We start from the raw sequence: 10,877 nt of genomic DNA, 5'->3' as shown, positions 1-10,877 counted from the left end.
CTTGAGCTGGCCAAGAGGGCTCACATTGTAATAAGCTGGGGCAGAAGGATTCTGAGTTCAAGGTTGTCTGGGTTACAAAACAACAAAAAACGGAGTCCCATTTTTTAGGGTTACTCCTAGCTCAGTCATGTCCTCTTTTGAGAGCCTGCAACCCTTCGAGTTGTGGTTTCTTGTTAAGCTTTAACACAGGACATGGAAGAAGGAAGGTACAGTCGCATAGAATGGCTGCCTACAAGACAGAGTCCTTCTTACATCTGCCAGCACCCCAGTCGTCTGCTGATCAGCACCCCAGTTGTCTGCTGACCACCACACCATCATGGAAACTCCCATTGTTCTGAGAAAAGCACAGGAGGAAGTTGACAGCTACCACATCAGTATGCAACCAGGATTCATGAACACCGAAGAATGCAAATAGGAACAGTGAAAGTAAGAAAACCACTTTATACTTCCTGTTGTCTCATGTACTGCTGCTGTGATTCTCAGTGAAACTACTCCTGCCATGGGATCCAAGTGCTGAGGACCAGTAAGGTCCAACATTCAGAATGTGAGAATCCTGGTTGTGTAGTGGTCATTGCTCTGGAGGGCAAACATTCATCTAGGATGGCATCACCTAGCTGGAAATGTAAATGAATCTTTATAAGAAGGCCATTGCAAGGTCTATGAGGGCAGATGCTTTTTTTGTTTGCTTGTTTTTCTTTCTTTCTTTCTTTTTTCTTTTTTGTTTTTCGAGACAGGATTTCTCTTGTATGGCTGTGGGGCCTGTCCTGGAACTCACTCTGTAGACTAGGCTGGCCTCGAACTCACAGAGATCCACCTGCCTCTGCCTCCCAAGTGCTAGGATTAAAGGTGTGGGCCACCACTGTCCAGTGAAGCAGATGCTTTAACTGGTGAATTTTGTGGGAAAGAACCCATCTGCTATAAAGTCAGAAGCTGATAGTGAAACCCACAGAGGGAGAGTTTTGGCAGAAATATAGTAGGTAAGAAAGGCAACTCTAGTCACAAAGTGTCTTTTGCAATCAGGAGAGGATACCATCCCTTCTGATATGGAAATGACCCACTGAAAGCAGTCCCCTTTAGGCTGTTTGGTGCCCTGAGGAATGGGCTGCATGGAGCCCTATAGTTGATCTTTGTGTTGGCCTATTGGCTAAGCTTTTGGAAATTTTCCATTTCTGCCACTGTGCTCTTTTTTTTTCCCCAAGAGTTTTGAAGGCAAGGTTGGAAGTCATTGGGGAACGAGGTGGACTGAAGATGTCAGAGCAGGTCATCTCACCCACATGATGACTATGGTTCTTATCTGTAGATACAAATCTGGCAAGCAGTTACACCGCCCAAGGGCCTTTCATAGTCTTCATCTTTTCAGAGGGGTTTGTCACAGACTCATTGCCCAGAGTTCCTTAGCACCTATTTTTCTAGTCATGTGTGTGCCAGGTCCCTGCCCATTGGTCAGTTAGTTACTACCCATGAATCACTGTAGATCTGTGCCTCCAGTTGTTGTAATTTTAAAAACATCCAGAAGAGAAGTCACACCATACAACAGGACCCACATAGGAGGTTTATTGGAAGAGAAGAGAGTAAGGACAGAAAAGGGGGCAGAGAGGGAAGCAGAGACAGGTCCCTGGAGACAAGAGTGGTGGAAGAGAAAGATGAAAAGTGGGCAGGGTCCTTTTAAAAGGGAACACAGTGAATCTGCACAGGTGGTGCTCTTAGTGGCTGCAGCTGAGGCCATATCCTGTCAGAATCCCTAGGACAGGCCAGTACAGATGCCTGAATACTAACATCAGTCATCACTTTTTGTAGGTAGAATGAATATCCGTCACAATGCTCTGAGTTCTGTCATAGGGGCTTGTCCCTTCGAATGGTCCCTTGGGATGGTAGACAGAGGTAACAGTTATCTATTGGTAACTAGCCACTCTAAAATTAGTAGCTCAAAATAGCAATGGTTGTTTTGCCTGTGAGTTTGCTACTGGCTCAAGGTTTGGCAGAAACAGTTCATCTCTGTTCTGTGTGGTAGCAGCTGGGAAACTTGATCAGGCTCTGAGCGATGGACTTTCAGACGGTCTCAATTATTTGTCTCTTGATTTGAGGGTAGAACCCTTCATGATAGGAACAGCATGTTGAAGGAGAGGCTCCTGGCTGGACCACAGAAGGGAGGCTGCTTGCTCATGCCTCTAATAGACCAGGAAGCAAAGTTGGAACACGTGAGGTTGGGGAAAGAAGCCTCAGCATCACCTCTGCAGCTCACACAGGACTGGCAGTAGTTGACAATCCCACCGGCAGAATGGGTGCACCTCATACCACCGAGTTCGAGAGCTCAGAAGGATTCAACAGTAGGGGATGGAATCATCTCTAGATTATTGGATGCTTTAAAACAACCCTGAAAGCATGACTCATGGTAAGTCAGACTCACTCCAAGCAGCTTATTTATGTGTTAGAACAAAACGTAATAGCAAGAGATGGAGAGATGGCCTAGCTCTTGCCGAGGACCAGGGTTCAGTTCCCAGCATCCACATGGCTGCTCACAATATTCTGTAACTCCAAGCCCGGGGAATCTGATGCCTTCTTCTGGTCTTTACAGGAACTGCATGCACCTGGTGTACAGCCTGCAAAACATGCCTACCCATAAAATACAAATACATATTTAAAATAATAAAAAAAAACATTGCCGGGCAATGGTGGTGCACACCTTTAATCCCAGCACTAGGGAGGGAGCAGAGGTCAGCACATCTCTGTGAGTTCAAGGCCAGCCTGGTCCACGGAACAAGTTCTAGGATAGCCAAATGCTTTTACACAGAGAAACCATGTCTCAAAAAATCAAAAACCAAAACAAATGAACAAAAAAGGCCTTACTAGCAGTTTTGAAACACGTGATTATTAAGAACTAATAATCTGGCACCCAACAATCAATCACTCACTTTCCCTTTCTTTGTGGTACAGAGGATTGAACTCAGGGTTTTACACATGCTAAGTAAATGCTTTTCCTCTGAGCTACAACCCTAGCTCAAGACCCCGCCCCTTCTCTTTTTGAGACAGGGCTCCTTTTGTGTAGCACTTGTTATCCCGAAACTCATGGACCAGATTGGCCTCGAACTCAGAGATTAAAGGCATGTGCCACCATGCCCAGCTCTGACCCTATCTCTTAAAAAAGAAAGTAGGGGAGACCGGACGGTGGCTGTGCATACCTTTAGTCCCAGCACTCTGGAGGCAGAGATGAGTGGATCTCTGTGAGTTTGAGACCAGCCTGGTCTACAAGAGCTAGTTCCAGGACAGCCTCCAAAGCCACAGAGAAACCCTGTCTCGAAAAACAAAACAAAAAAAAAAAAGGGGGGGGATCTCTTATGAGAGAAGACAAAAGAGAGGATAGAAACATATTTCAGATAACAATATAGCTAAGTTTTTCTGAAATTGATGAGACTGAATATCCAAACTCCAGGAAACTCCGTGAACCCTGAGACAAAAGACACATGAGGGAAAGTGTACCAAAGTACACTGGAATCCACATGCTTAAAGTCAAGGGTAAAGAGATTATTTTCCTCCCTCCATCTCTCCCTCCCTCTCCTCTCCTCCCAGCGCCCACCTCTTTGGATAAGGTCTCATGTAACCCAGGCTGATCCTGAACTCTGATCCTTCTGGCCCTCTTCTCAAGTACTGAGATTATGGCTATAGACACATCAACCACACTAGTCTAAGGGGAAAGTATTACATGCAGCCAGCTACCCCATGCCTGATCCCAGCAGCAAGAGGCTGAAGCAGGGGGATTGTGAGTTCAAGGCTTGTGTTGTGTAAGGACACCTGTCTCAACAGTCATGGGGGAGGGCAGGAAGGACACACTGTGAAGAGAAGAACAAAGGCACAACTACAGGCTGGGGATGAGGGTCATTGGTGGGGCATGTGCTTGACTGACATGCAGGACCCTGGGGTCAATACCCAGTACAGGAAAAAAAAAAAAAAATCAAAACCAGACCAAACCACAGACAAAACTTCCAAACCTACAAATCAAAGCAAACTTCCTGCTTGGTGAAAAAAAAAATACCCGGGGATAAAAGAAAAAAAGTTTAAAAGAGAGAGAGGGAATTTTTTGTTTGTGTTTTTTGGCTAAGCAAAGATATGTCACATTAAAGCATGGTCCATATAGGAAAAAAAAGGAAGTCAAATAGGACTTCATCCAAATTAAAAGCTTCCAAGACTAGGCATAATGACACAATCTGTAGTCTCAATACTGGGGAGGCAGAGGTAGGAGGCCCCAGGCTAGCCCAAGCCCAGGCCTAGTCTACACAGAGAATTCCAGGTCAGTCAGAGCTACATACCCTGTCTCAGAGAAGACAAAAGAAATCTCAAAATAAAAGCTTCCATCACTCAAAAGTTTTTATTTTGTCATTTTTTTTTTTTTTTAAATAAAGGATCTCTTTACATAGCTCTGGCTGACCAGGCTGGCTGGTCTCAAACATACAGAAAACACTGTCTCTGCCACCTGAGTGCTGGGATTAAAGGTGTGCCATCATGCTTGAATAAAAACAAGGACAACAAAAGAGAATGAAATGGCAAGTTACAGGCTGGGGGACAGAGTACTTACAAAGGAAAGGAATGAAAAAAGACTGTGTCCACAATGGGAAACTTCTCCCCCTTGAGTCAGTGTAAGATGAAAAATGTAACTCAGGACTGTGGGGAGTCAGACAGAGAACACCTAGTCAATATTTTATTTTTAAATGACAAGAGAAGGGCAAAGGACTTGAACAGACTTCAGCAGATATATGGGAGGCTGGGAAGATGGCAGGCTGTGTAAGCATGAGGACCTGTGTTTGAATCCCCAGTGTCTACATAAAAATTCTCCCATGCACCTGTTACCCTAGCACTGTGGGGGCAGCTCCAGGTTAGTGAGAGACTCTGTCAAGAGAATAAGGAAGAGGATTAAGGAGTAGGACACTTGGGCTGGAGAGAGGGCTCAGAGGTTAAGAGCACTGGCTGTTCTTCCAGCGGTCCTGAATTTAATCCCCAGCAACCACATGGTGGCTCACAACCATCCCTTATGAGATCTGATACCCTCTTCTGGTGTGCAGATATACATGGAAGCAGAATGTTGTATACATAATAAATAAATAAAATCTTTTAAAAAAGGGAGGACATTGAAAGTCTTCTCTCTCTCTCTCTCTCTCTCTCTCTCTCTCTCTCTCTCTCTCTCTCAATTTAAAGACAATCTTATTTTACATACCAATCCCCGGTCCCTCTCCCTCCAGTCCTGCCAAGCCCCTCACCAATCCCCCCATCCCACTCCCCAGGGAGGGTCAGGCCTCCCACGGGGGCTCATCAAAGTCTGTGACATCATTGGGGCAGGCCCTCCCCAATGTATCTAGTATCCCTCCATAGGGAATGGACTCTCAAAGTCCGTGCACTAGGAATAAACACTGGTTCCACACGCCAGAGGCTCCAAAGACTGCCCTGGTCTCCCAACTGATACCCACCTTCAGGGGGCCTGGTTCATTCCTATGCTGGTTACCCAGCTGTCAGTCTGGGGTCCGTGCACTCCACTCCCACTTGCTCAAGTCAAATGTTTCTGTGGGTTTCCCCAGCATGGCCTTGACCCCTCTGAAAGTCCTTCTTTGGTCATATCTGCACACGCGCGCGCGCACACACACACACACACACACACTTTTTAGAAGAATATAATACACATACAGGAAAAAGCACTGGAAAAGATGCTCACCAGAATCAGGGACCAGGGAAATGGGAATTAAAAACCTAAGATGCACACAAGCCCTCTGGCCTTTCTAGGATGAGACTGTTGGCACGGATGTGCAGGCACTGTTCTCAGATGCTGCTGGGGCTGGGGCAAAGGAGACAACTTTTGAAAATAGTTTGGCAGTTTCTTGAATTTTTTTTTCTTTTCTTTTTTGAAACAGGGTTTCTCTGTGTAGCCCTAGCTATCCTGGAACTCAATAGACCAGGCTGGCCTTGAACTCATAGAGATCCACGTGCCTCTGTCTCCTGAGTGCTGAGATTAAAGTGCCACCACTGCCTGGTCCTTGAAACATTAAGTGTAGATTTTCCCAAATGACTTAGCCTTTCTGTTCCTACGCGCTTATCTAAGAGAAACTGTGTGCCTACATGACCACTGTCTACTGATATGCTCAGAAGGTTTGGGGAGAAAACATTTCTCTTTTCACTTTATTTTTAATTGAGTTCCAGGCTGGCCTCGAACTCACAGAGATCCACTTGCCTCTGCCTCCCGAGTGCTAGGATTAAAGGTGTGTGCCTCGACCGCCCGGTGAATCTGGGCATTTCTTTTCATATTTCTGTAGTCATGTGCTATACAGTTATACAGTTGTCCCTTGGTGCCCACAAGAGATCAACTAGTTCCAGAACTATCCTCCTGCCAATACTCAAATCTGCAGGTGGAAAGATGTATATTAAATAGCATGCCATATGTATATGAAAACTGTTGAAAAAGAGAGTTGGTCATAGGATTCAATTTTTATGCTTTAAAATGTGCTCAAAACTAATAATAAAAACCTGGAATCATAAAAAAGATAGTACATATTCTGTCCTACTCATTGTACCTCAGTATGTTGTATCATACAGAGACATTCAACGTGCAGGCAGGTGGCAGGAGGGCAAGGAGAGCTCAAGTAAAACATGGCTTTCCTTTTGCAAAAAGTAAGAGGTTGTACTTCATGAACATATACTTGCAGGTTTCTGCCCTTTTACTATGAAAGTCCATTTATATCTGTTTGCTTTTCAGGTCTCTGGGCTCAGAGTCCAAAGCAGGACCTCAGGAAGCATTAAAAACCAATTTAAAACAAAACAAAAAAACTAGGGCTGGAGAGGTGGCTCAGTGGTTAAGAGCACTGCGGCTCTTCCAAAGGTCCTGAGTTCAATTCCCAGCAACCACATGGTGGCTCACAACCACCTGTAATGAGATCTGGTGCCTTCAGGCCTGCAGGCATACACGCAGACAGAACCTGTATACATAATAAATAAATCTTAAAAAAAATATACCTAGGCACTAGTCTTTAATCTCACCTTTAACCCCAGTACTTAGCAAGAGGCAGAAGCAGGCAGATCTCTGTGAGTTTGAGGCCAGCCTGCTCTACAAAGCCAGTTCCAGGACAGGCTCCAAAGCTACACAGAGAAACCTTGTCTTGAAAAAACCAAACCAAATCAATCAATCAAACAAACAAACAAACAAACAAACAAACAAACAAAAAAACCAAAACGCCTTCTCTTTCCCCAACACTTCCCACAGCTTCATATGATGTTGTTATCTAATCCCATTTTCTTAGTCACTGTGAATAACAACTCAACAAACATAGGCACACAGGTATCTGTATTGTATGCTGATTCAAACATATACCCGAAAGGGATGCAACCAAATCACTGTAAATTCAATTTTGAGGAACCTTCAGATTTCTTTAGTGTTTCTACTAATTCATGTTCCCACAAAATATATGTACATGTTCATTTTGCCAACATCTAAACCTGTAGTAAGTTTTCTTTTCTACAGTAGATATTCTAACTGGGGTTAAGAGGCCCCCATTGTGATTAGATTTGTATACCCTCAATGAATAATGATATTGAGCATTTTCATATATTTATGATTAATATTTTTCTTTTGAGAAATATCTATTTCTCATTTTGACTAACTTATCATTATTAAGGTCTTTAGTTATATTTTAGAGATTTGTTGTTTGTCTGAGGAATAGCTGGCAAGCATTTTCTTTCATTCTGTGATGTGTTTCTCCGCTCTGGTAATTGTGTGGCCTTTGCTGTGCAGAAAATATTTATTTTGCTGTCAGTTCTGTACAAGTCCATTTTTGAGATTATTATCATATTAAGCTGTGTTAGGGTATTCATAAGGATATGTGTACAAAGATACTAAGGTACAATTTGACTATATTCTTTTTTGGGGGGGCAGGTTTTGAGGCAGGGTTTCTCTGTGACTTTGGAGGCTGTCTTGGAACTAGCTCTTGTAGACCAGGCTGGTCTTGAACTCACAGAGGTCTGCCTGCCTCTGCCTCCTGAGTGCTGGGATTATTTTTATTTTACTATTATTATTTTTGTTTTTTGAGACATTATATTATATATGTTTCAATTTGCATAGGCCTATATAATTGCAATGAAAAAGACAATAAACATTCTTTTATGGCTACCTTAAAAACACAGGTTTTGCTTATTTTTTTGAGACAAGGTTTCTCTGTGTAGCCCTGGCTGTCCTGGAACTCTGTAGGCCAGGTGGCCCAAAACTCAAGAGATCTACTTGCCTCTGCCTCCCAAGTGCTGGGATTAAAAGCATGCACCACCATTTTAAGGCTGGCTTAAAAATACATTTTTAACAAATGTAACACAAAACATAAAAGACCCAGAGACTGATATTGGGGTTCAAACTTCAAGCTGAAAAACAGAAAAGCAAAGTAGTGGGCCACTACCTCAGGCTGAATGGGCTGATCCTGCTGCCTCTCCTCAGCATGGCTTGAGAATCCTCAATATGGATGGAGAATGAATGCTCCTATTTTCAGTGTGACTGGAGAATGAATGTTTAATACTGAGACCTTGATCCTGTGTTTTATATACCTCACTAATGTTGGGATTAAAGGCGTGTGATCCCAGGTGCTGAGATCATCTTTGTGTGAGCTGTTTATCTTGTGTAGATCTGGGTGGCCTTGGACTCACAGAGATCTGTCTACCTCTTAATCCTAAAATTAAAGGTGTGTACCACCACCTCCTAGTTTCTGGCTGCTGGGAATAAAGGTGTGTGCCTGGCTTCTGTGGCTCATGGCTAACTTTGCTTTCTGAATCCTCAGGCATGCGTTAATAAATCATAAATATTACTACAAATAAACACTTAAAAAAACAAAACAAATCCATGATTCTGATACAGTGTAGGGGTCTTGATTAGGTTTATTTTCTCTGACAGTTAAAGAATTAAAGGCAGGAAAAATCTGAAGTACAACATGTAGCAGCAGAGAACTCTGCAGACAGGATCAGGAAGGTGTTTATTGGTGGTGAGGAAGCCTATGTATGCAGAGACACACAGAGAAAAGACCCTCTGTGAAGCTGGAAAATCCAGCCCCCTGTCCAGGGCTGGGATTTTAAGTCTCTGAAGAGTTTTCCTCCCCTAATTTATGGTTTGTCAGTTTGAAGAAAGTTAGGGCATTTGATTGTTCCAGAACTGTTGTGTGATGTCCTGAGCAGGCCTTGAACTTGTTGAGCCTGTCTGTCAGGAGGAGGCCTGCTGGTGGGAGACAATAGCCTACAAGGCCTTTTGTCTCAAGGTAGGTGGTTAAGGAAAAAGCTGGCCATCTTGGAGATGGCTTTATTATCTCGCCTTAGCCCCTCTCCCTATCGGTCTGCCCAACAGGGAGTCTGTGTAACTCCTAATCCTTCAATCCCATGAGTTTATATTTAGACAAGGTGCCTGAAATGTTGCAACAAGTGTGTTTTCATTAGTGATAGCTCCCAAATAGTTTAGTGTCTGCATTAGATGTGTTTCTTTTGTTTGTTTTTGGAGACAGGGTTTCTCTGTGTAGCTCTGGTTGTCCTAGAACCCGCTCTGTAGACCAGTCTGGCCTTGAACATTTGAGATCTCCCTGCTTCTGCCTCCTGAGTACTGGGATTAAAGGCTTTTCTCTCTCCCCAACCCCCTGCATGTGCTGTGTTTAAATGATCCAGAATCTAGGAAACAATGAAGTAGTTTTTTGACCCGCCCTGGCTCTAAGAACATTCTCCCTCCTAGACTAGAAGCCTTCGAATTTTGAATGGCCAGACTGCTCACTTGTGGTTTTCCCTTTTCCCGTTTATCTCAGTTGCTTACATAGACAGTACTTCCAAGTTTCAGGATTTACTCTAGTAGTTGTAAAGTGGAAATTCACTGGGCCCCATTCACATCTTGAGGCTGATTTTTTCCCCCCCAAATTTAGGATTTGGTTAATAATCTGCTCATACGTTTTATACTCAACTGGTCTTCCCAATTGGACCATCTCTGGAGTAAAGAGTCTGGGGGCATGAATACCATTACTCACATTCCTCCCAGTAACCTTTTCATTTGCTAGCTATGTTGAGATAAAAAGATTAGGGCTGCTCTCAGTACGCACCCAATGTTGAGGGATGTTTGTCGGGACGCAGTTTAAAATGCTATTTCCCAGCCAAAGATTCTAATCAAGGCTCCTGTATTTCTTAGAAGTCATATGCCTTCATTTGGAATGATAAGGATGACCTGCGTGTTCTCAATTCTGCACACACCTCTAAACTTTTAGAAAGGTGCTCTTTGGCCCTCGAATGACGTAAAGCTGAGAACTTAAGACTTTGGAGATGCTGCCTCAGAAAAGAGGTATAAAAAGTATGGCTGATGCCGGGCGGTGGTGACGAATGCCTTTAATCGCAACACTCGGGAGGCAGAGACAGGCGGATCCCTGGGAGTTTGAACCCAGCCTGTGAGTTCCAGGACAACCAGGGCTGTTACAGAGAAACCCTGTGTGGAAAAACCACAAAAAAAAAAAAAAAAAAAAAAAAAAAGGCTGACAAAGTGGCAAGCAGAGAATCATTCTACTAATGATCCGTCTGTCCTGCCTTTGGCTCCTGAAGCTCTATGGGAAAAGGATAAAATAAGACCAAGCCTTCGAGGAGGTCAAATCCTGAGATTATGCCTGTTGCAGGTCTACCGAGAACCGGAGGGCGAAGAACAGCGAAGGGAGTCGCCCGCTGGTTCCCGGCCGGCAGTCGCCATCTTTTAGGGTGGGCTGCGCAGCCTCTCCGCGCAGGGCCCGCGTGGAGAAGCCGAAACGTGGTAGCTTCGGAGGGCTGGAGCGCGTTACAAAGGGAAAGTGCGCCTGCGCTCGGGCAACCGCGCTGGAGGGGCGGGGCCAGAGGGAGGACGCGCGTGCGTAGTG

This window comes from Cricetulus griseus, chromosome 7, assembly GCF_003668045.3.
Source record: "Cricetulus griseus strain 17A/GY chromosome 7, alternate assembly CriGri-PICRH-1.0, whole genome shotgun sequence".
NCBI lineage: Eukaryota > Metazoa > Chordata > Mammalia > Rodentia > Cricetidae > Cricetulus > Cricetulus griseus.
The sequence above is the reverse complement of the archived record's forward strand: the minus strand, read 5'-3'. Positions refer to the sequence as shown.